Source organism: Rhinolophus ferrumequinum, chromosome 15, assembly GCF_004115265.2.
Source record: "Rhinolophus ferrumequinum isolate MPI-CBG mRhiFer1 chromosome 15, mRhiFer1_v1.p, whole genome shotgun sequence".
Lineage (NCBI taxonomy): Eukaryota > Metazoa > Chordata > Mammalia > Chiroptera > Rhinolophidae > Rhinolophus > Rhinolophus ferrumequinum.
This window is the reverse complement of record NC_046298.1, coordinates 30377413-30402032: the sequence shown is the minus strand read 5'-3', so window position 1 is coordinate 30402032 and position 24620 is coordinate 30377413. Positions and strand designations below refer to the sequence as shown.

Below are 24620 nucleotides of genomic sequence, written 5' to 3'. Positions count from 1 at the left end.
GAGATGGGACGATGCTACATTGCTGGCTTTGAAGATGGAGGAAGAAGCTACAAGACAAGGAATGGGGTGGCCTCTAGAAAGTCGGAAAGGCAGAAAAATAGTCTCCTCTAGAGCGTCCAGAAACAGTGTCCTCTAGAGGCCTGCCAAGACCTTCATTTTAGGGCTTCTGGCCTCTAGAACTGCAAGATAATAAATGTGGGTTGACTTAAGCCATGACATTTGTGGCCATTTGTTCCAGCAGCTCTAGCCACTCACACAGTCATACCCACATTGATGATCTCATTTAGTCTTCAGAGCCAGCCTGTGAAGAAGGCCTGGGGATTCCCGTTGTGCAACAGCTCCCGCGGTTGGACTCCAGACCTGGTGGTCTCTGCCTGCTGCCTACCCCCTGGGTCTCGCTTTGCTCCTGAACTCTCGCTGATCAGGCTATTTATACTTCATTTCACATCGTCACATCTTGCGGTGTGTCGATAACTTGTCATTTAACCATACTGAACGTCTTCACTGGCATATCTCTTTGCTCTCAAGCTGAACTGTCAACTTCTTGATGGCGGGGGACATGTCCTCACTGGATCCATGAACATGGCCCTGGGGTGGGAAGGAAACCAGGTGCTTCGACACTCAAGTTTAAACAGCAGTTCTTAGCCCACTTCCCTTTACAATTACCTGGGGAGTTAAAAAATAAAAACAGTTTCCCAGGTTGTATCCTGAACCTATCAAATCAGAATTTCTGGGGTTGGGGCCTCGGCAAGGGTATGTTTTAAAGCTCCCTAAAAGCACCTCATGTGCCAGCAGAGCTGAGAACACCTGTCTTCTGGGGCTGTTGTAAGGCTTAAAAGAAAAAACATGCATAATGGTAGCGAATATTTACTGAGCGCTTATGATATAGGCAATGAAGTCCTTCACCTATATTTGCTTATTTCATCCCCATGGCAACCCCGTGAGGTAGGTACCCTCATCACCCACGTTTTACACCTGAGATGGGTGCATCACAGAGGCGCCCAGTAACCTGCTCAAGGTCACACAGCTAGTAAGCAGTGGGGCCAGGGCTTCAACCCAAGCATTTCAGCTCTTCAGTCCCTATTCAATCAGAGGCACCCCAGGGTGGGGCGTGGTGGTGGGAGACGGAGGATTTTATCATTGATATTGAGTAGAATGAAAAGCAGCCCAGAAATTGACAAGCTGATCCTCAAATTCATATGGAAGAGCAACGTTGGAGGACTGACATGTTCTTGACTTAAAAACTTAGGACAAGTCTATAGTCGTTAAGACCGTGTGGTTCTGGCATAGGAGCAGACATTTAGGTCAATGGAAGAAAATTGAGAGTCCAGAAATAAACCTTCACATTTACAGTCAACTGAATTCTGACAAGGGGGCCAAAATCATTCAGTGGGGAAAGAATGGTCTTTTCAACAAATGGGGCTGGGACAACTAGACATCCACATGCAAAAGAATGAAGCTGGACCCTTCTCCCCCACCATATACTTAAACTTAAAATGGATCAAAGACCTACATAGAAGAGCTAAAACCATAAAACTCTTAGAAGAAAATATAGGGGGAAATCTTTATAACTTTGGATTGGGCAACGGTTCTTAGAAATGACACCAAAATGGTGTCGAAGGAAAAAAATAGGGAAATTGGACTTCATCAACATTAAAAACGTTTGAACTCCAAAGGAGACCATGAAAACAGTGGAAAGACAACTCACAGAATGGGAGAAAATACATGCACATCACACACCTAATAAGGGATTCGTATCCAGAACATATAAAGAATACTTATAACCCAACAACAAGACGACAAATAACCTAATTCAATACACATGGCCAATAAGCACTCGAAAAGACGCTCAACATCACTAGTGAAATGCAAATCCTAAACACAATGAGATACCATTTCACACCCAGGAGGATGGCTAGAATCGAAAAGTAACATGGATGGGTGAGGATGTAGAGAAATCAGAACCCTTGTACACTGCTGACAGGGACGTAAAATGGCGCAGCTGCTTTGGGGCATAGTCTGGCAGCTCCTCAAAAGGTTAAATATTGAGTTACTATGTGACCCAGCGATCCTGCTCCTAAGTGTACACCCAAGAGAATTGAAAACATGCGTCCACACAAAATCTTGCACACAAATGTTCGTGAAACAACTCAAATGTCCATCAATGGATAAATGGATCAACCCATATGGTCGCTCCATACACAGGAATATTACTGAGCTATAAAAAGGAGTGAAATACAATGTGGATGAACCTTGATGACCTTATGCTAAGTGAAAGAAGCCAGTAAGACCACATATACTGTATGATTCCATCTATATGAAATATCCAGAATGGGCAGATCCCTAGAGACAAAAAGGAGATTCATGGTAGCTTCGGGCAACGTGGGGAGTAATTACAGGAATGGAGTATGGCGTTTCCCTCCTGGTTGACGAAAATGTTCTGAAATTAGGTAATGGTGATAGTTGCACAATCTGTGAATATATTAAAAAACGCTGAATTGTACATTTCACAGGGGTGAACTGGATGGTATGGGAATTATACCTTTAGTGAAACTGCTACAAATTAAACAGCAGACTGACTTTTAGCTGGTTTTATTAATAGTAAGTTTTCTACAGGTGATGCTCCTTGTTGCCTGCCCTGGTCCCACAGCCGTGCACTCGGTCACTGTGCCATGTGACCTTTGCAACCATAAGACACCTCTGTGCAAGACCTGCCATGCAATAGGGGCTCACAGAAGGAAAACAGGACATTCTCTTCCCCACGTGCCTTCCCCAGGCAGAACTCCTGACGCCTGCATCCTACCTGGGGCTTTAGACACACCCCATCACCCCCATCCATCCTGGTGACACTGTGGGGCTGCCCAGACACCTTCAATGGGGACATGCTGTCCTGACCACTGGCAGTGCTGTCGGCAGATGGCTTAGCTGTTGCCCCTCGGGTCGGGCCGTTCCCATGTTGTCTAAGCTCAGTGACCCTTTGACACTAGCGCATGAAGGCCGAGCCATTCCAGCCCAGCTTGGGACAACCCGGAGCACCACCCCAGCTCCACAGCTCCCAGGGGACTGGCCAATGCTGCATGGCAGCTCGATGCCCCTCGCCCAGACTCTCTTACCACCATGGTGCTGATCCCAGGGCACCCCCAACAAAAGACCGACTGCATGTCAGCTCCCTCCTAGAGTCGGCTCCCCAGGGATGCTCGTGGTATCTAGTGAGTGGGGGTCGGGGGTGCTGCTCAGCGTTCTACAGTGCACAGGATGGCCCCACAAAGAAGCTTCCGGCCCCAAATGTCCAAAGTCTTGACATAGTACAGTGTTTTTAAACGTGTGTGTGTGTGTGTGTGTGTGTGTGTGTGTGTAATTACTTAGGGACCGTGTTAAAATACTTCCAGGACTGTGGGAATCTCTCCAAGACAAACAACCCTGCTTCTTCAATAAATACATAGTAACAAAACAGAGAGAGAGGGAGAAGGAGAGACAGACAGGGAGAGGGAGAGGGAGACAGAGGCAAAGACAGACAGACAGAGACAGACAACAGGGTGAGAGACGGGGTGGGGGAGAAGGAGAAAGACAAAGAGAGACGGGGAAAGAGACAAGCAGAGAAAGAGAGAGAAAGGAATGGAGGAGAAACCTATATATTAAAGAGACTATATATTAAACATATATATTAAATTAACCTTTCCCAGTGTAGATTTTATTTGAATCCTGATTTAAACAAGCCCTGGGGTTAGGAGCGTGTGTGTGTGTGTGACAGAGTTAAGACTGGAAATAAATGGTGCATGTCTTTGTTCCCCAAATGGAGAGCCTGCGTAGAACTTGCTTTCCCTGGAAAAGGCCCGCAGCGGATGACAGGCTGATGCTGAGTTCCACAGGCTCGGTAATGCTGGTGTTATCGTTACAGGGTGACACCAATGAGCCCTGTGACTGTCAGTGGGCCTAATTCCCGCAGTCTCTGTCTCTCCTTCCTTTGCGTCTGTTTCTCCAGACTCTGCTTTTTATGACCCAGGGGCCATGTCACTGACCCACCTCAATTGCTGCTCCGTAAGCTGCTCATAGGAAGGGATTTATTTGAAATATTTTAAAGTTGTTTTTTTAAAAAATCTACAGTATTCATGCAATAGCTTAAATGGTCCACGGTATTATACATTTTCCTGTTTTATCTCTATAAAAAAAAATGCCTGTGCCTAGTACACCCAAAACAGAAAAAGGTACTGATGCACAGATCTCAGCGACACTCCTAGAGGTCAGAAGTAGGGTCAGGTGAGTCAGGTGCAGGTAGGCTGGCTCCAGGCCGCCATAAAATACAAGCCGCAGGAGGAGAAATTCAGCAACCAGAACTCCAGACGCCCAAGGTGGGAATGAAGCCTAATCTCACCCCTCTCGGCCCTAGCTTTCCGTCACGTAGCCAGACAACAGCAGAGCTGGGACCTGACCTCAGACCTTTCTAACTCTGGGGCGCCTGGTCTGCGTAGCACCACCTGCCACCTTGCAGGTGAGGACCCTTGGTGGCTAAATCTTCTCCGGGGGAGCTCAGGGAGAAACGATCAAGTTAGCTCTGCCCCTTCTAGACACGTCTCCCCCACGCCAATGCCACCAGCAGCCACAGGGATCTCTTGAAACCACACATCCGACAGTGACACTGAGGTTTAAACGCTGTGGTTGTCCCTGGGGCCCTCAGAACAAAGTCCTCCACCCTCCGTGACCTCAGGCTGGTCACAACCTGTCCGTGCCTAACCCCCCAGGCTCTCCTCCTCACCTCTTCACCCGGGAACATGACTTTCTGTCCTCAAATGTGCACACTTCTGTTTGTCCTTTTGCACAGGTTGTTCTCACTGCCTAGAACATGCCGCCCCAGTGCCCTTTCTCCTGGCTCTTACTCACCTTTCCATTTTCAGCTCCAATGTCTCCTCCTCTAGGAAGCCCTCCTGATTGCTCCAAGGCTGGGGTGGGTGCCCTGCATTCAACATCTGTAGGCCCCCAGAGCTGCCCTATAGTTTACATTTCTTAGCCCGTGTTGTAAATACTTTCATTGTTCCCCTTGCTAATTAGGCCCCTGACTTCTCCAGGGTTAGCCTGTTCTCTACCTCCTCTTGTCCACGCCACCACCACCTCTGCCTAAATGATTGTAATCGATTCCCGCCTGCCCTCTCGCTCTCTGCCTCCCCTCGCGCTCTCTTACCACCTGGCAAGTGGTCTTCCTGAAACGTGAGCCTGATCATGATGCTACCCCGCTTAAGGCCATGGCGAGACGTCCTCATTGCTCTCATAATAAAACCCAAAGTCCTGGCCACAGCTCACAGGACTCTCATTTTCAGGCCCCATCTCCCCAAGCCCAACCTCCTCTTGTCCCTCTCTCTGTTTTGCTCCTTGCATTCAAGCCCCACCAGTTTCCTTTCAGATCCTAGAATCCATCAAGCTGATCCTGCCTCAGGGCCTTTGCACATGCTGTTCCCAACACCTGGAGCATTCTTCCCACTCCTCACAAGACTGGACACTCTCTTTCTGCCCAGCCAGCTTGAAGGAATATTCTCTCTGAAGCAGAGTGACCTTGGACTCATGGGTTTCCGTTTACTGTATGTGTAGATCCACCCTAATTATAATTGTTTGAATTTACTTTTGTTTTATTCTGCTAAAATGAAGCAGGCAGGGACATTCTATCTTGCACACTATTATAATCCAGTTACCTGGCACACACCTTGACTCCCTGGAAGGATTCGGTCACTATTTGTGATAAACAGTGCAGGGAACATTTCTGGCCAAGGCTCGAGATGCTGAGATCTTTGGTGACACCTCAGGGCGACTCTGCTTCTTGAGGCTTTGAGGTGACCAGGGACCTGTACCCCCCTGCCTCCCTCCACTCTACAGCCACCCAACCTCCCCTGGTGAAGTTTTTCATGTACAGAAGAGTTGACATTTATAAACAAAGTAAACATGTCATAAAGTGGCCTGGTGTTGATGGGGGTTTAAGCAGGCATCTGTCAGAGGGGCCACAGACAAGTAGACAGAAGGATGGATGGACAGACATCGGGCCAAGCAAGCCAGGGGATGTCCAACACCAGCCAGCCGGGCTAGTGGGTTTGTGGCTGCAGCTGGAAGGGCTCTTTAGAATCACGGCCTAGTTCCCAGCTCTGTCAGGTATGGGAAAGCCCTGCTTGCACCCGTGTCGCCCTTGGAAACCAGCATCCATGATCCCTAAGCTTCAGGAAAGCTCTGGGCCTGTAATTGGAAGCTGAGGGCTCATTTCTCTCTTTTTAAAGGCCTGCAGGGAAGGAGAAGGAACACATGATGGAGGAGGGCAGAAGAGCGGAGTCAGCTTCCCCACCCCGTTATCTTTAAGCAGAAAGACTAAACTTGTCCAAAATAATGTTATTTGTTCAGGCTCTTGCCTCCTGCCCAATTTCCAAGCTGGATCTTAAGGACGTGCTCTTAAAGTGGGAAGGAGAGGAAAGAGGCGAGAAAAGGAAGGAAGGAAGGAAGGAAGGAAGGAAGGAAGGAAGGAAGGAAGGAAGGAAGGAAGGAAGGAAGGAAAAGAGACGAAAGGAGATGAGGAAAGAGAAGAAAAAGGGGAGAAGTATGGAAGAAAGTAGGGAAGGAGAAAAGAAAAAAGAAAGAAGGAGAGAATAGAGGGGAAAAAGAAGAGAAGAAAGAGGGAGGGGGAAGAGAAAAAGAGAGAGAAAAAAGAAAGAAGAAAAGTGTGGGGAGAATTAACACACTCAGTCCCTAATCAGAGAAGCCCCGGCTCCCCTCCGGTCCCGAAGCCACCACCCTAGGCCCCTTTCTGGACTTGGCAGGCCAGGCTTGCTGGTGGAACCCCACCCTGGACCCAGGCTGTCCCCTCCCTCCTGGACAAGCCTGGTTACACAACCGCCTCTGTGGACTCCATCCAGGAGCTGCGGTCACATGGGGCAGCTTAGAGGGAGGGGTAGGGGAGGGAGACGCTTCCCAGACCCAGGCTGTCGCCACTGCTGCCCCCCTCTGCCCCGTTAGCTTGGCTGGGAGTCAGCTCTTCAGCCCACTGGCTCAACCAGACTGATCCGAGAGTGTTCCCAGATGTGCGCTGCGGTTAATAAAAAGGCGAACTGGTTCCTGTCAGCAGCAGGAAACTCCAGGAGGGCGACCCCCAGCAACCCCTGGGCAGATGTTTGCAACGTGTGTTCTGGCGGCAAGGAAAGGAGGCCTGGGGCACCAGGACAGCCTGGTCTGCTGCACAGGTACCGCAATGGGGTGTCACCACACCCCCTTCTCCTTGGACACATGGCAGACAGGGATGGGGGTCCTGGGACATTCCCCTTGCAGGGCCCTGCTCACATGGCTTACTCCCACCTTGTTTCCATCCCACCTTGGACTTACCCTGAGTATGGACATCTAACCTTTGGGTTTGCCCTGCACCCCGACTCCTTGCTCAGTGGAACTGCATCCCTGACCATGGAGAATGGGCTTCTCCCAGCCCAGAACCTGAGATTCTAGGGCCAGGGGCCAGTTACAGTATTTTGCCCTTGCCCAGTTGGGTATAGGGGAGAGCATGTGACCCAGTCATAGCCAATCACGATTTGCCATTCTCCTAGGCATTGTGATTGGTGTGGCGATGGGCATGTGACTTAACCTGGACCAATCAAAGTCCTTCCCTGAGATTTTTCTAGGTGGACAGAGATGGAGGAAAGTGCCATTCTGAGTGTCAGACCTTGTGAGAAGCAGTGCTAGAAAGATGTTCCTAGTAATATAAACTGCTCCACAGACAAGGAGATTGGGGGTACAGAGCTCCCACAGCAAGTTGGTGGCAGGGTGAGAAGGGCTTCAAAGGTGCTGCTTCTCGTTCTGCTTGGCTCCTTAGCCAGAGCATGTGGGTAGAGGAGGAATGGAAGAACCACATGGAGTGACCCATTGACCTTGAGTGTTAGAGCACCATGAAATTGGAGCAACTGGAAGGGGGTGCACTGACAGCTTTGGCAGTGTGCAGGGGTGAGGAGAGGGACTGTCCCATGGGGTCCTGCAGGAAGAGGCCGATTTTTGCCTTAAAATGCAGGCTGAAGCCAATTAAACCCACTCAGCTAGGTCAGGCCCTGGCAAAGCAGCTGAAGCGACTCCGGGCAGTGGAAGAGTTAAATGAGGGCAGACCTGAGCAGCCAGTCTGGGCAGAAGTGGGACCAAAGTGAGTCCAGGCCCTGAAGGAAATGGAGGATTCTTTCCCTCCACCCTCCAACTGACCTTTTGGAATGACCTGCATCTTTTTCCTTTTTTTCTAGTAGGTATGAGCACCAAGAAGCACTTGCTTTCATAGTGATAGCTTATCTATTCTTCATAATAGGTCCATGAAGTAGGAACTACGTGTTGCTCACTTTCCAGATGAGGAAACTGAGGGTCAGAGTGGTGATGTAACTGCCCAGGAACAAAACTGCTAATAACTAAAAGGAATGAGGCCAAGATCCAGCTCTCCTGACCCCCAGGCAAGGTCCCTTTCCTCGGCAGCACAGTGGCTCCCACTGATAAGGCGTGGGGGGGTGGGGGAGGAGGGACAGACACACCTCCAAGACCTGGGGACCCCCGAGGAGCCATCCCTTCTCTCCCTTTATCCTTCACTTGAGTAACTCATAGCACCCCCATGCCCCCTGCCAAGTCTCCTGGCTTGACTGTGGTCTCTGCCTCCTTTGGCCCTTCTCCTTCCGGCCCCTCCTGCCTTCTGCCTTTATCTTCTGACAGCCAGGCCCCGAGGAGCCAACTGTCCACCAGGCATCAATGGTCACACACACACACACATATACATACCAGGGTCTGCTCTGGAGAAATTTTAAAAGGAAGCAACGCAACTGCTTGTGGTCTGAACCCATAAGAACCACTATTTGGGCCAAGACCACTTGGCTTTCTGGCCCATTCAGGGTGTTCTGTTGGATGTTACTAGTGCCAGGAGTTGGCAGTTAGCAGGGGTGGGTGGGCTGTGGGAAATGTTCTGATTCCAATATGGTCCTGAGCATCTCTACCAGGCATGAGAATCACAGACGCAGCCGGAGTGAGAGGGCTGCAGCCTGCTGAGTCCTGGGGTGTGCAGCGCCTCCGCAAGGCAGGATGTTAGAATGGTCAGACCCTCCATATTCAGATACACCTGGGCTCAAATGTTGCCCAAGGTTTCCCACCCCCAGTTAACTTAGTTGTGTGACCTCATCGAGTTCCTCAACCTCTCAGAGCCTCAGTTTCCCCACCTGTGAAGTGCGGATAATGACACTTGCCCGTCTGAGGACGGCTGAGCAAAGCCTGAGTGAGTGTGGAGGGCACCCACATGCTGGCCATTAGACACATGAGCACAAGTGTCTCAAAAGCTACCCCCCACCAAGTGTGACAACTGAGTCAGAAACACAGAGCCAGAGACGGCTCCACCCCTGCCCCCACCTTCCTGCTCTGACACCTCCTTGGGAGCTAAGGCCTCCAGCCCCATGACCCTGAAAGGTTAGGGGTGGTGGTAGGCAGAAAATGGAGCCGCCTTGCCAGCAGGGTGGGGGCCGGGAAGAGAAGGGGCGCTGCAGGAAAGGTGTGGCCGGAACCCCCGGAGCCAGCAGCTGGAAGGAAGGAGTCGCCAGGTGGGCCCCACCCTCTGCAGGCAGCGCCGGGTGGGCAGAAGGCCAGGGCACTTGGCAGGACTGTTCCAGCCTCCGGAGACCCCGGGATGTCCTTCAGGACTGAGGGCCAAGCATTGTCCCTGATTACAAGAGGTTCTGGCTGGTGGCTTTCACACGATTTATTGTATCCCAGCGCCTGTGGGAACTGGCTCCTGTTCCCTTGGCTCAATGGGGCTTCGGACTGTGGCCCCTCCATCTGCCACCATCCCTAAGCTCAGCGCTGCCGGATGCAGACAAGAAATGGGGAGGGGAGTGTGGACTTAGCTTCCATTCATAGTCATTCATTCAATCTGAATTAATGAGTGCCCACTGTGTGCCAGGCCCTGTGCTAGCACTGGGAGAGAGTGACACCAATTGTATAGAAGCCTGTCCTCTATTCCTTCTGTTCCTTCCGTTCTGACCCATCAGTGCCCTTTATCATTAGCGGTTAGAAGCTGGGGTAGGGCCAAATCACAAGGCAATTCAGCCATGGGATGCACCTGGGTGGTACCCTCAGTTCAGCCCCAAGTTCAAATCCGCTTACTGATCCGGGCCACTGTGTTCAGTTGTTTAGGTTGTGCACTGCACAAGGTGCCACATTTCAGGGGATGCTATTCATACTGTGGACGTTTTTACTTAAAAAACATTTTTGTATTTTTGTTATAGCTTTGTTGATGCTAAAGATGGGTCGTTCACACATCGATTGTCAATTTTCTGTCAGATGGCAACAAAGGGACTCGATCTAACAAGATCCGTGTAATGCAAATTCTCAATTATTCCTAACAGTTGTTATTAAAATTTTGAAATCTCCATTATTTTGTGTTCAGTAGTTTATACAGAAGGCCTCTGTGTTCGGTATACTGTTGTTTTTGAGAAATGAATGATAGTATAACTTAAAAATATGTATTGGGGATAGAGGCAGCTCCTTCTAAGGAGCCTGGGCCAGGCTGTTTGACTCCCTGAGCCTCAGCCATCTGTCTTATGGGCCGAATGGGTGAGCTGAGGATGCGGGGAGCACATTGGAAGTCTGTCGTGCACAGTAGGTACTCAACAAGTGGTTCTTGTGGTTATTCCCTCTGACACGCAGCTCTCCTGGAGGTTTGCTCTGCAAAGGGGAGGCACCATGGTGCCTCAGTTTACCCACTGAGAAGCAGAGGCTGCTTTCCCCAAGATCACTGATGGGAGAGAATGCTCTGCATTTACAGAGAGTCCTGTTCCGCCGGAGCTGAACTTCCCACCTCCCAGTTTCTCCAAATTTGGTCTTGCCCAGACTCCCAACCCTGTTTCCTGTCCCTCCCCCCCCCCCACCAGCCCTCGATGTTGGCCATCATTGATGGGGGCCCTCCCCAGAGCACCCAGAAGCTGCCCAAAGAGGAAATCCTCTTCCTCCTCTTACAGGCTGGAAGCTACAGAATGTTTCTTTTGGAATTTTTTGGCTTCCACATTGCAGAATGTCCTAGCCTTGTCGGCCACAGGAACCCCCCTCCCGTCTTGGCTGGCAATTCTTCAGCCAAAGACGCGCTTAGACTTTACCTCCCCGCTCTCCTCCCCCGCCACCTCTTCTTATATTAATATGTTTGTTGCAAGGGAAACACAATATCCCAAGAAGCCCAGAAGAACTGACTGGAAAGTACCCAAACTCACCTACAGCTGATGGTTTCCTAAACTAGGGACCCCGAGGTGGCAGGAACCTGTGTTTGTGGCCCCAACACGATGGAGGGCAAGAGAACGGGGAAATCCTAAGGGCTAGATCAGATCCTGCGTTGGCCTTTGAAGAGAAAAATCCAGCTCTTTATTCATTTAGCTCCCAACCCTCCCCTCTTGGCAGCAGAATAATTAAATATTCATGCATTTTCTCCTTCCCCTAAAAAAGTGATAAGTCAGATTTCTGCACACACATAGAAAAAGTGCCCCAAGGCGAGGGGTTGGAGCCCAATTTCAGTTGAAGACAAAGCCTCCACTTCAATTTAGGAATGAAAACACCCTTCACCTTTGCTGCTGTGAATTTCCTAGATACACACGGTCAAGACAATCTGAGAATTATGAGGCTCCAGGACCAATTAGGGCTGTTTGTGTTGACGTCAAGTCTGGAGGAATTTTTTTTCTTCCCCTTGCAAGTATTTATGATACTGACAGATGCAACAGGGAAAAAAAAAAAAGATCCCAGAACAGGAGTAAGCCTTGTGGGGCCATGTGGGTAAGGATTCAATGTGAAAAGCAGTCTCTGGTTTTGTTTAAACCACCAGATTTGTCTGTACCCCAGTTCTGCCACTGCCGGTGTGAAGACAGGGAAAGAGAGCAATCATTGCGCACCTACTTTGTGCCGACACACTTCAGGCATGTTATAAAGAGTAGATGGTTGAAACCACACAACAAACCTGAGAGCAAGGTGGTCAGCCCATTTTGCAGGTGAGAAAACCAGGGTGTTGAGGAGCGGAGTAATTTTTTCAAGGTGGCAAGGCCAGGGAGTGGGCTCTGAACACTGGCTCTTCCAGCATCAGAAACTACCACACTGTTTGGAATTCCATTCCGTTTAGGTCCTACTGTGTGCAAAGCACAGTGGGATAAAGGGATGTGTCAGGTGAGGCTCCCATTCCTACGAATGACCATCTATCTAGTGGGAGGAAAAGGCCGGTAACCTAGGCACTCTGCACCCAAACAAGCCTCTCCTGGGTACAAGGGAAACTGGGGGGGAAGCAATGGAGGGGAATCAGGCTCAGGGTAGACTAGGCCTCACCCAGAACGGAGTACCAACTGTGTCTCCCAAAACTGCCTGGGGAGGGGCAGGGCCGCTGGTATGCTTTATGCACCTGCAATCCTCACTCAAACAGGTATGTACTCAGCACCTTCTACGTACACGGGCACAGTGCATGGTGTAAGTGTGGCCTTCTCCCCCTGGAGCCCTGGACAAGCGGTTGCTCTCTCTGATTTCAGTATCTCATCTGGAAAATGGGGAAAATGAGAGAAGCCCCTAGCAAGGTTGTTGTGAGGACTCGCTGAGATGAGGCAGCACAAGACCCCTGTGAGCTTATGCAGCCAGAGGCCTGGGTTCAAATTCTGCCTCTACCACTCACTGTTTGATCTTAGGCCTGCAACTTGCCCTCTCTGCATCTCGGTTTCCTCATCTGGAGAATGGGTTGGTAAGAGTGCTATCTCATGGAGCTTCAGTGATGGTTAAAAGTGTGATTTATAAAACAACACATACATGTTTCATGCAGTTTTCTGTATACATGTTATGTTTTATAAAATAAAGATTGTGTATGATAGGGGAAGAGGTATAGTACACAAAATCCCTTAGTCTAGGCACAGCGACTGGTTAGGAAACGTGAGTACTACTACTACTACTACTACTACTACTACTATTATTATTATTTTATCCTGTAGGTCAGTGGGAGCCATGGAATTCTCAGAGTGAGGGGTCACACTGAGCAAAGTTCTGTTTTAGGCATATTATAAATAAAGATATAGAAACCAGGACCACCGTGGTGGTTCATGCCGTGCTTTTGTCTGTGTGACGAAAAACGCTCCAGCTGGGTGATGGAGCCCCTAGTCAAGGCACATGGCTTGTTGGATGGTGCCAGGTAGTTACTCTTGCAGAGTGAAAAACCTGCCCAACAGGACCCAGCAGCCCTAGTAGAGAGGACAGAATGGAGTAGTGGGTAATTAGAGTCTCCCCCTCTAAATTTCTTTGCCTCCATGGCTCAGCCCCGCAGCTCTTCCACAGAGCAGGCAGCCCCAAGACTGGAAGCCCACGCAGCAGATGGAAAGGCTCCCCAGCTGGCATGTGTGGGGGTGGGGAGAAAGGGGGCTGGTGTAACCATTTCCTGTGCCCCAATCCCAGCTCACTCATTCTCTGACCATATTTTTCCACCTCACTTTTTTCTTTATGATGTGCTCACACATTTTTCCTCAGAACGTGCTCACACATCTTAAGATCTGGTTTTTGTGAATGGAATGTAACTTGAGAGCTGGAGAGGAAAGTCCCTGTGAGGCTGTGCAGACGGAGAAGGTGCCCCTCTCCATGTGAAAGACAAGCCAGGCGGCCCTCAGCTGGTGAGACAGACAGGGCCAGGTGGGGAAGGTCATGGTGCTGGAGAGGCCAAGACACCTCCCCACCCCCTCACCCCTCCTTCCCAGCTGAGTTTTCTGGGCTTTGTGCTGCTCAAAGCCAGTATAGGACCACCCACAGAGAATCTGACCTCTGGCGAGGATGGGTCTGGGGACTTCTGGAGGCCCATTCTGCAGTCTTGGGCCAGTCCTTGGCACTAAGTAGCACTCATTCATTCATTCTTTGGTTAAAAAAATATGAATGCGTGCTTGCTTACTATTGTCAGGAAGTATCACTAGCTACTGCTGTGAACGAGTCAGCTGAACCCCTTGCCCTCACAGACTGGTGGGAAACAGCAACCAACATATGGTTCTGAACATTACCATGGACTAGGGGTTTCTCTGCATGCGTTAAATGCTTTGCATGTGTTAATCCTTGCAGCAACTAGGATATTGTTACTGCCCATTTTACAGATGAGGAAATTGAGGTCCAGAGACATTAGACTACTTGCAGAAGAATAGAGCCAGGTCCTGTTGACCCCTGGCCCAAGTGTCTAACCACTATGCTTCCTAAAGCTAAGGCCCAGCTACAGCCAGGCCACAGGCCTCTTGGGTATGGGGCTTCCTGGGGTGGAGAACTTCCGGCCCCTCCCAGTGGTCAGACAGGGCCTGCTTTGTAGGAAGTCCAGGTTCCTGACAGAGTTGCATCCTTCCCAACACAGCTGTAAAAGGAGTGTGAACTGGGGGAATCATGAAACTTCCCAAGGCTCCTGCCTCCCTAACCTGAGTAAAATAACTCTCACCAAAGGGTGAGTGTGAAGCTTAAACAAAGTTCATTGTAGGTAAAGCATGCTACAGTTTTTGGCACATAGTAAATATTCAATAAATGCTGCTCGCTCAGTGAACAACCTGCCCAACAGCACCTGGCTACCCTCTCTGTTCCCTTTCATTAAAAGGCTATATACATTTAAACTGAGAGGGTCCAGCAAAGGCTGGTTTGGAAGGGTAGAAGGATTTGGATGGCATTTAGAGCAGCAAAGAGGTGACCGTCTCAACCTCCCTGCTGATTCTAACATGCCTATCTTTGTTGAACAGCAACTTTGCAGGCCAGAAGGGACTGGCACAAAATACTCAAAGTGATGAAAAGCAAGGACATACACCCAAGTCTACTCTACTCAGCAAGGCTATCATTTAGAATTGAAGGCCAGATAAAGAGCTTCCAAGACAAGAAAAGGCTAAAGGAGTTCCTCACCACCAAACCAGTATTACAAGGAATGTTGGAGGGACTTCTTTAAGACAAAAAATTAAATAAAAAAGATGAATAATAAAATGGCAATAACTACATATCCATCAACAATTACTTTAAATGTAAATGGATTAACTGCTCCAATCAAAAGATAGAGTGGCTGAACAGATAAGAAAACAAAACCCGTACACATGCTGCCTACAGGAGACCTACTTCAGATCAGAAAACACACACAGATTGAAAGTAAAGAGATGGGAAAAAGATATTTCTTGAAAATGGAAACAAACCAAAAAACAAAAAACCAAAAAGAAGTTGTGATAACAATACTTATCCCAGATAAAATAGACTTTAAAACAAAGGCTATAACAAGAGATAATAAAGGACCCAGTAATCCTACTCCAGAGTATTTATCTGAAGAAACCCAAACATGACCTTAGGGGTACGCGTGTATCCATATGTTCATTGCAGCATTGTTTACAATGGCCAAGATGTGGAGGCAGCCTGGGTGTGTATCAGTGGAAGAACGGATAAAGAGGAGGTGGTCCATACATACAATGGAACATTGCTCGGCCATGGAAGGGGATGGGTTCTTGCCACCTACAGCGGCTTGGATGGACCTGGAGGGGATTGTGCTGAGTGGAGTGTCAGACAGAGAGAGACAGATGCCATGTGATTTCACTTATACGTGAAATCTAAAGAAAATAAACAAAACAAACTCATAGATACAGAGAACAATTTCATGGTTGCCAGACAGGAGGGGGGTTGGGAACGGGTAGAAAAAGGGAAGGCATTAAGAAGTACAAATTGGTTGTTACACAGTAGTCATGAGGATGTAGGGTATAGCAGAAGGAATATAGTCAATGATATTGTAATAACTATGTATGGTGTCTGATGGGTACCGGATTTATCAGGGTGACAGATGGAAGGGGGGTTGGGGGACAGGGTGAAAAAGGTGAAGGGATTAAGAAGTAAAAATTGGTAGTTACAATATAGTCATGGGGATAGAAAGTAAAGCACAGGGAATACAGTCAATAATATGGTAATAACTATATATAGTGACAGGTGGGTACTAGACTAGTCAGGGGGATCACTTCTTAAATTATATAAATGTCTAACCACTATGCTGTACACCTAAAATTAATATATTGAATGTCAACTGCAAATGGAAAATTTTAAAAGAGGGGGAAGGTGAAGGGGAATAGAGGTCCAAATGTCCAGGTATAAAACAAATAAGGCACAGGGATGTAATGTACAGCACAGGGAATATAGTCAATAATATTGTGACAACATAGTATGGTGTCACGTGGTTGCTGGACTTATCTTTAGGTCTATAAATGTTGAATAACTATGGTGTACACCTAAAACTAGTATATTGTATGTTAGCTATATTTTAATTAAAAAATCTTAAAAACAAAATACAAAAAAAGAAAGCCCCCATTTCCTATTCCTTCTCTCTGCTTTTTTAAAAATACTGAGAAGTAATTCATACGCTATAAAATTCACAATTTTAAAGTGTACAATTTGGCAGTTTGTAATATATTCACAAGGGTGCACAACCATCACCAGCATATAATCCCAGAACTTTCTCATCACTCCCAAAAGAAACCCCGTATTCTTTAGTGTCATTCTCCTTCTCCCTCCCCCAGCTCCTGGCAACCACTAATCTACTTTCTGTCTCTGAATTTTCCTATTCTTGACATTTCATATACACAGAATCATATACTATGTGCATCTCTCGTGACTGGCTTCTTTCACTTAGTAGGATGTTTTCAAGGTTTGCCCGTGTTGTAACCTGTGTCAGTGCTTTATTTCTTTTTACAGCTGAGTAATATTCCATTGTACGGCTAGACCACAATTTGTTGATGGACATTTGGGTTGTTTCCACTTTTTGGCTATTGTGAATAGTGCTGCTATGAACATTCGAGGACAAGTTTTTGTGTGGACATTTCCAGTTCTCTTGGGTAGACAGCTGGGAGTGGAATGGCTAGGTCGCATGGTGACTCTATGTTTAACCTTTTGAGGAACAGCCAGGCTGTTTTCCATAATGGCTGCCCCATTTTACATTCCCACCAGCAGTACCCACGGGTTGATTTCTCTCACCAACGCTTGTTATTGTCCATTATTTGATTCTAGCCATCCTGGTGGGGGTGACGCGGCTTCTCTCTGCTCCTATCTCTCTCTTCTACCAGATCTGAATATAGAACTGATGGGCTCTTATTTAATTGGGGGCTCCCTCTAGACTGAGACTCCAGGAAGTCAGGGCGCCCACCTGTCTTGTCCACTATGGTCCCGTAGGACCCATTCCAGAGCAGTGGCTTAATAAAAATTGTGGTGAATGAAAGAATGGCATTGTGACAATTCTAAAGCATCCACATGTGAACACAAATCCTGACTGCATCTTGCTTTGAGTTCTAAAGATTCTTTTATTGTTTAGCAGTCCAAGGAACCATATCCAAATTGGCATTCCGTGGAAATTTCCAAGTTCTCATTAAGTTCTCCTCCAACAACTTGTCACTTCAGGCCTGGGAGGGACTTGTCTCGGGGGCGTGGGGCATGGATGACTTTGCCGGGCCCCAGGGCTGCAGTTTCCCTCCTGGACGGCGCCCTGGCCTGGCTGGGCCCAGCCGCCGGGACTTGGCCTCCGAGGTGGTCATCTCAGCCAAAAGTGGCGGGCCGTCAATTCATCAGGGCGGATGTGCCGATGCCGCCCTCTGAGAGAGGAAACACGAGAGCTCAGCACTTATTGTTTAAAGAAAAAAGTCCTGCACAGCCCTGAGGATGATGCTGTGAAGTGTCCCTGTGGAATCAGGGAGCCAGTGGGGAGGTCACCCTTTGTTCCCTCTGACAGAGGCCGCTTGGACGGTGGCCGGGCTTCAGCCGAACCCTGAAGTTAGCGGAGTTGATCTTGGGTGCCTTCCCACTTTCCTTGCTCATGCTCCCCGTCCTCTCCTCTCTGCCAGAGAGCTCCTGAACCTAAGCCCAGCCAGCTAGTCCCCCTGCTCCAGGACCAGGAATAAAAGCAGCCATCACTTACGGAGCACTTATTAGGCGCCAGACCCTGTCAAAGTGCTGTGTTCTTGTTTATTCCTCCTATGAGGAAAGAGGCTGTCTTACTATTCCCATTTCACAGATGAGGAAACTGAGGCCTACAGCAGGTCAGAACTGGTCCACAGTTGCACGGCTGGGAAGTGGAGGACTTGGGATTCGAGCCAAGCAGTTTGGCTATGGCTGTCCCCAAAGAGGGGGCTGGGGGTCTGTGAGGACCTAGGTCAATGTTATCAGGAGTTCAAAACAGAGGAGCAAAATAAGGACCTGAGTGTTTAGCATATGTCAGTGTGAGTCAGCAGCCGTTGAGTTCTCTCTCTCTCTCTCTGTTACAGGATTCTTTCTTTGAATAAATGCTGTGAGACAGAGACCTCAGTTGTTTGGGGGGCTTTTTAAAAATGTTTCTGACTTAGCCTAATAAAAAAGTTGTCGAGCCTGCATTCGTTTCTTCCAGATTATTATTTTAAATTTTCCTGATGGGTGAAATCAGGATGCGGTGTAGAGGGAAGGCACAGGCTTTCACACTCAGCTCTGATCTTGTCTGGCATAGAACACAAACTATTTCATACTTCAGTTTCCTCTTTGGAGAACTAGGATAAAGTAGCCGTGGCCAAATCCCTGTCTGCACTGAATATTGTTTTCCCCTTTCTTGCACTGACCGCGAGGGCTCACCTGTCTCCCAGGTGATCCTGCCCCACACCTCAAGGCCTGGGGCCTGTGGACACTGGGACAGGCCGGATGGGAAGAAACTCAAGCTTTGGATTAGGAAACAGTGGGGGTCACCATACCATGATGCAGACGTTGGCCTGTTCCGTCTTCTGTTAGTGCATGAGATGAACCAGATGGAGGTTTCCAGCTTTTAGATGTCTTGGGTTATTAATTCTCTTTTTTCCTCAGTTTTGGGGACTAACATAGGGTGGCCAACTTTTTGTTTTGCCAAAAAAGGATGAGCTTTAAAATGCCACTTACAACCACTGCGATTTTACACCAAACAGGAGATAAGGGACCACCAAAAGCAAAGGACGTCAGCAATCTTGGAATATTTTTTACATGGGATCAGCCCTGCTTTGTGAGTACACGTTTGCATTTCCCATATTCTTTCTTGTTTGTTTGCTTTGGGCTGTGGAAAAGCCAATCAGGCCTGCTTTGGTGTGTGGCTGGTATTTGGGGACTGCTGGGCTGGGCTCCCCTGTGGTAGTGACCCACGCAGCACCCAGGGCCGGTGGCTGTTATGGAGACGTGGCAGGGGAAAGCCTGGGACTGCTCTGAGCTGATTTCCCATTGGCTAGGGGATGTCCTGGCGATTCCATCCTACTGAGGAAGTGGGCCCCAAACCAATTGGCCCAAAATCCTCATGGACACCTTTCGCCTAACCCTAAGGTGCTCCGAGCTCCCAGGAAGGCTAGTGGTGGTATGCTTTCTGCACTGTTGAAAATTTCCCTTTGCCCACTGGCTATTGGTTCCTTGCATCTCGATGCATCCTGCCCTAGCATGTCCACCTGGCAAATGCAGGACCGTTTGTTCCCGGACGTGGCCCCAGTGCCTAGGAGACTGCCGGGCACAGAGTAGATTCTTAATAAATACTTGTTCAGTTATTGATCACGTCCAAGGACATGGGCTCTCATGGACATTACACAGGCGTTAAAAACGAGATTAATTAACAATAGTTGAATCTAGGTGGTGGGTATACAAATTATATTGTCCTATGTCTTCCCCATCGTTCTATATATTTGAAATCTTTCTAGTCAATGGGTGGGAAAAAAATAAAAATGATACCAATGCAGAGTTTATAAATGCACAGTTTATAAGAAACAACACGGGGATGTCTGTGATATGTAGAAATTACAAAATCATAAAAATTATTTACCAAAGAGATCATAAAGAAAAGTCCCAAATGTCACTCCTGGATATCTCTGGATGTGGATTATAGGTTTTTCCCTCCATACTTTCTATCCATGTTTCTGGATTCTCTACAACTAGTGGTGGGGGTAGGGGAATGCTTTTGGAAAAAAGTATAAATAAGATGCATCTTAGGGTTTTCACTTCGCTATTATCCTTCCCTTTCTTCTCCTGGGGGCTGCTAATTGTTCTGAAATTGTCCTCTCTGCCTAGGATAGAACAAGGCTTTCCTGTTCCATGGAAATGTTTGTGCTGCCAGGAATCCAGCAGAAGAGAGAGAGGCCACTTCATGGGAAACTGAAGCTGGGTTCCCAGGATCTGGAGGTTTCCTGGACAGAGCTCAGCTGTGCGCTGAGGATTTTCTGCTCAACAGAAAGCTATACAGGGGTCAGAGTGAAGGGTGTTCTTTGATATGGGATAGACCTCTAGGGTGGCAGAGAGAGAGACACTTGGTCCCACCCTCTCATTATACAGAAAGGAATGTGAGATTCAGAGAGGGGAAGTGACCTGCCCAAGGTCACACAGAAGGCAGTGGCCAAGGCAGGACTTGACCCCAAGACTCCTGAGCCCTTCCCACCCAGAGTACCCTCACCATTCTCCAGGGCTCTCCCCCAACAGTGCTCCTGGATTTTCCTCAGTTTGGTCAACCAGGATAGCAACTATTTCAACCCTTTCCCAACTTCCTGCATCACCAGGTTTTGAAATCATCCCTGTGTTTTCCAAGAATAACATATTTTTCTCTCTTTTCTTCTACTCATCTGAAGAAATCTGAGAACCCTTTCTAATTGTTTGGACAAGACGGCAGACAGGCAATCATGACACAATCATGATCTCGAGGCCCAAGAACCTGAGGCTATCACTGGCCTGGAGAATGATGGGGCATCAGGCGTGTCACTGGTGCTTCGTCATAAGCCCTGAGTTCTAGGGAACATGGGGTGTTTGCCAAGTTCCCCAGATCCCTGATGTTGGACCCCCATCAGGAAAAATTGAGGGAGTCTACATTGAGCTGCCCTTGGCCAGAGCTTTAGTGGCTATGAGTGCCGATCGAGTCCATGGGCAGTTGGTGGCTGTACAACATGCCAAAGTGGGTCCCTACAGCCTAGACTACATTGTCTAGCCTCCCTTGCAGCTAGCGGTGACTGTGTGACTAAGTTCTGGCCAAAGGGATATAAGCACAACTTAAGTAAAGAAAGAGGCATTCCCTTCTTTGCCTCTCCCTTCCTCTTACTCACTACATGGTACCATTTTTCCTTGAAAATAAGACCAGGTCTTTTATTAGTTTTTGCTCCAAAGATGCAGTAGGGCTTATGTTCAGGGGATGTCCTCCTAAAAAATCATGCTAGGGCTTATTTTCCAGTTAGGTCTTATTTTTGGGGAAACACAGTAGACGTGATGGCTGGAGTTTCAGCAGCCATTTTGGGCCATGAGGCAACTCCAGCAATAGAAGCCAACTGAAAAACAAGATAGGAGAAACCTGGGCCCTGACCTCAGGGTACCTCACACAAGTCAGAAATAAATTTCCATCTTCTTAAAGCATGATCACTTGGGGTCTCCTTTTACTTGTGGCCAATATTATTCCTAAGTAATACACCATCTTTTGATTGGGGATGAGTCATTTGCAGAGGGGCTGTAGTAGACCTGTCATGTGTGAGATTATTATGATGCATAATAATAATTGTGACGCTTAGCAGTGTGTATGTATAAAACCCTTAGCCCAATGCATCGCACAGAGTCAGAGCCCAATAAATGTTAGCAACTGTGCTGTCGTTACAGTAGTTCCCCCTTATCTGCAGTTCTACTTCCCGTGGTTTCAGTTACCCACAGTCAACCGTGGTCCAAAAATATTAAGTGAAAAAGTCCAAAAATAAACAATGCATACGTTTTAAATTGTGCGCTGTTCTGAGTAGTGTGATGAAATCGCACAACATCCCATTCCATCCTACTTGGGATGCGAATCATCTCTTTGTCCGACGTATCCATACTGTATATGCCACCTACTCTTGTGTCACTTAGTAGCCCACTCAGTTATCAGATTGACTGTCTCAGTATTGCGGTGCTTGTGTCTAAGTAACCCTTATTTTCCTTAATAATGGCTCCAAAGTGCAAGAGTAGTGATGCTGGCAATTGGGATATGCCAAAGAGAAGCTCTCAAAGTGTCTGTACGGATAGGAAAAAACATAGTACACATAGGGTGCAGTACTCTCCTCGGTTTCAGGCATCCCCTGGGGGTCTTGGAACGTATCCCCATGGATAAGGGGGGATACCGTACGGGTGTTTAGACCTTGTACTCTGGTGTATGGGATACAACGGGCTGTCCAGGGTCAGAGGAAAAAGCCCGGGTGGAAGGAGCATTGGAACATGGCCCTAAAGGTGGGAACAAGAAGAGCAGATTGGCTGTGCAGTGACATCATCAGGCACTGTGACAAAGAGCTTCATGGATATTATTTTACAGACTGCCCCACATACTGACCCCCGTGGAGCAGGCACATTCCCTCTCACTACGCGGGTGAGGAAACTAACCTCAGAGAGGGTAGGTGCCTCCCCAAGGCACCCGCAGAGCTGGGTTTGGACTCTGCACTCTGGCTCCTTCCTGAGGGTCTGTGGGCTGAGAAGAGCGGCTCAGGCAATGCGAAGAGCAGGAGCAAAGGTCACCCAAGAACGCACCAGGGGAGTGGTCTGGAGCTTAGGTCCAGTGCCCAGGAGGGGGGAGGTGAGATAGGCCAGTGAGGGAGGGCTGGGCCCCCAGGGTTTGAATTATTTCTGTGTCCTCATGGGTCAGCCCCCGAGATGGGGTGAATGACCGGGCTTTGAATTAAAAAGGAGTTTCCTGTGGCTGTTGTAGCACATGAACCTAAACTTGGTGGCTTAAAGCAACACACATTTATTACTTCATGTCCTGGGGGTCAGAGTCAGAGCAGGAAGCAGAGTCTGAGGGTGGGAGGGGCCTGGAGAAGGAGACCCCCTGCCTTCTGGGGCTTCCCATCGTGTGGAATGGAGACACTCTACTTGGTTCTTGATTACTCTTTGCCAATTCAAGGCCTGAGGTTGGGAAAGCACCCCCTGCCTATGCTTGCTTGACCTGCCTCTGCAGCCACACCCCTCCCTGAGCTGCCCCCACAGTGCAGCCCATCTAGGACGGAGCTATTTCCTAGGGCAGGACTACCCCATTGGTTTCACCAACAGACCCAGCTGGGTCCTCTCAGCCCGTGCCCTGAGGTGGACTCAGAATCAGAAAGATGTTGGGACTGATTGTGGATTCTGTAGCAGCCCTGGGATGAGCCCCTTCCTGAGTTCATGTACCAGCATGCTGGCTTCGTGCAGTCTGAAATGTCAGAACAGTGTGATGTGCTGTTAAAAGAAAAGCTAGCTCAATCTTTGGCTACATTAAAAATGTCAGAGGCTTGGATCCCGGGAGGGAAGAGCTCCTTGAGTCCAGGGTGGTCAGACCCACATGGAGCTGGGGGTCCTCCCGGGCACTGGCAGGCCATCTGCCAATTGGCCCCTATGCCTCCATCCTACCCAGGGGTACTGTGGGGCCCCTCCCAGCACCATCTCACTTCCTCCCTGAGGTGACGCTATGAGGGTGGACGGTTACTGTCCCCACTTCACAGGTGAGGAAACCAAGGCTCAGAGAGGAGTCCTGGCCTGCCCCAGGGCGCAGCTAGAAGTAGGGAACCTGGATTCAGTCCCCTGGGCAGGAAGCTCCATGAGGCAGGGACCTGTCTGCCTGTGGAGGGCTGTATCCCCGCAGTAGCCCATGACTGGGGTGGAGGAGACGCTCAGCAAACACCTAATGGTGGACGGACGATGACTGGGCCAAGGACGATGCTTTTCGGGGTGGGGGTGGGGGGTGGGGACAGGGATGGACCTGTGGGGGGCGGGGGAGGGGTGTGATTAACCTGGGAAATAGCAGGTCCTCCAGGGAAGACCGTCGTAACACAGGGCAGGACCCAGGACCACCTCTGGATGCTCCAGGCTAAGTGTTTAACCTGAATCAGTGTCCCAGGAAACATCATGGAGCCTAAATGGAGTGATAGTCCCCAAAGCAACTGGCCCGGAGTCTACAAAAATGTCAGCACTGCGCCCGTTAAAGACAGCAGGTGATCCTGGCCTGGGTCCTGGACCAGGAGAAAACTGCTTATTGACTAAAATGACATTATTGGGGCAAGTGTGAAATCTGAATAAAGTCTGTACATTAGGTAATAGAACCCAGTAATATGTAAGTGTTAATTGTCCGATTTGATCTGTATAGTGTGGCTGTGTAAGACGCTGGCCCAACTTGAAGGAAGCATATGAAATACTTGGGTACAGGGGCATGGCCTCTGACATTTGCTCAGAGGATAAAATACACATACAGAAGGAAAGGGAGAGAGAATGATCAAACAAACCGTGAAATGCTAACAATCGGGGATTTCGGTAAAGGAGTTCTCGTGTTATGAGATGTCAGCTCTGCATCCGTATTAATTTCCTGGATGGTCACATTAGGTCTTGCAGGAGGATGTCCTCCTCTTCTGAGGTGCTCGCTGGAGTTTGGGTGAAGGGTCAGAATATCTGCAACCCTCTCTCACGTGTTTCAGCAAAAAACACACTTATAGGAAAGAGAATGAGAAAGCCTATGCATTCTACATAGAGGGTGCCTTGAGGTTCACGCAGTTTTTCTCAAGGACACAGACCTGCACGCCCATTCCTGCAGCCAAGGGCGGTGAAAGGGTCTGGAGTGTGGGAGGCGGCCGGGAAGGGGCCTCCCTCTCCCGGCCCCCAGCCTCTGCAGGCCCAGCCCGTCTCTTAGCCTTTCTCTT

The 24620-nt window shown here is 48.8% G+C and overlaps 1 long non-coding RNA gene across 1 annotated transcript; it reads left to right on the top strand.

Moving 5' to 3' along the window:
• The first annotated feature begins 18606 nt into the window (after positions 1-18606).
• On the top strand, positions 18607-21552 carry LOC117035166 (uncharacterized). The gene is made up of 3 exons (XR_004425180.1): positions 18607-18742; positions 18918-18991; positions 20035-21552. It is a non-coding gene; the product is annotated as an uncharacterized LOC117035166 (long non-coding RNA).
• Positions 21553-24620: the final 3068 nt, after the last annotated feature.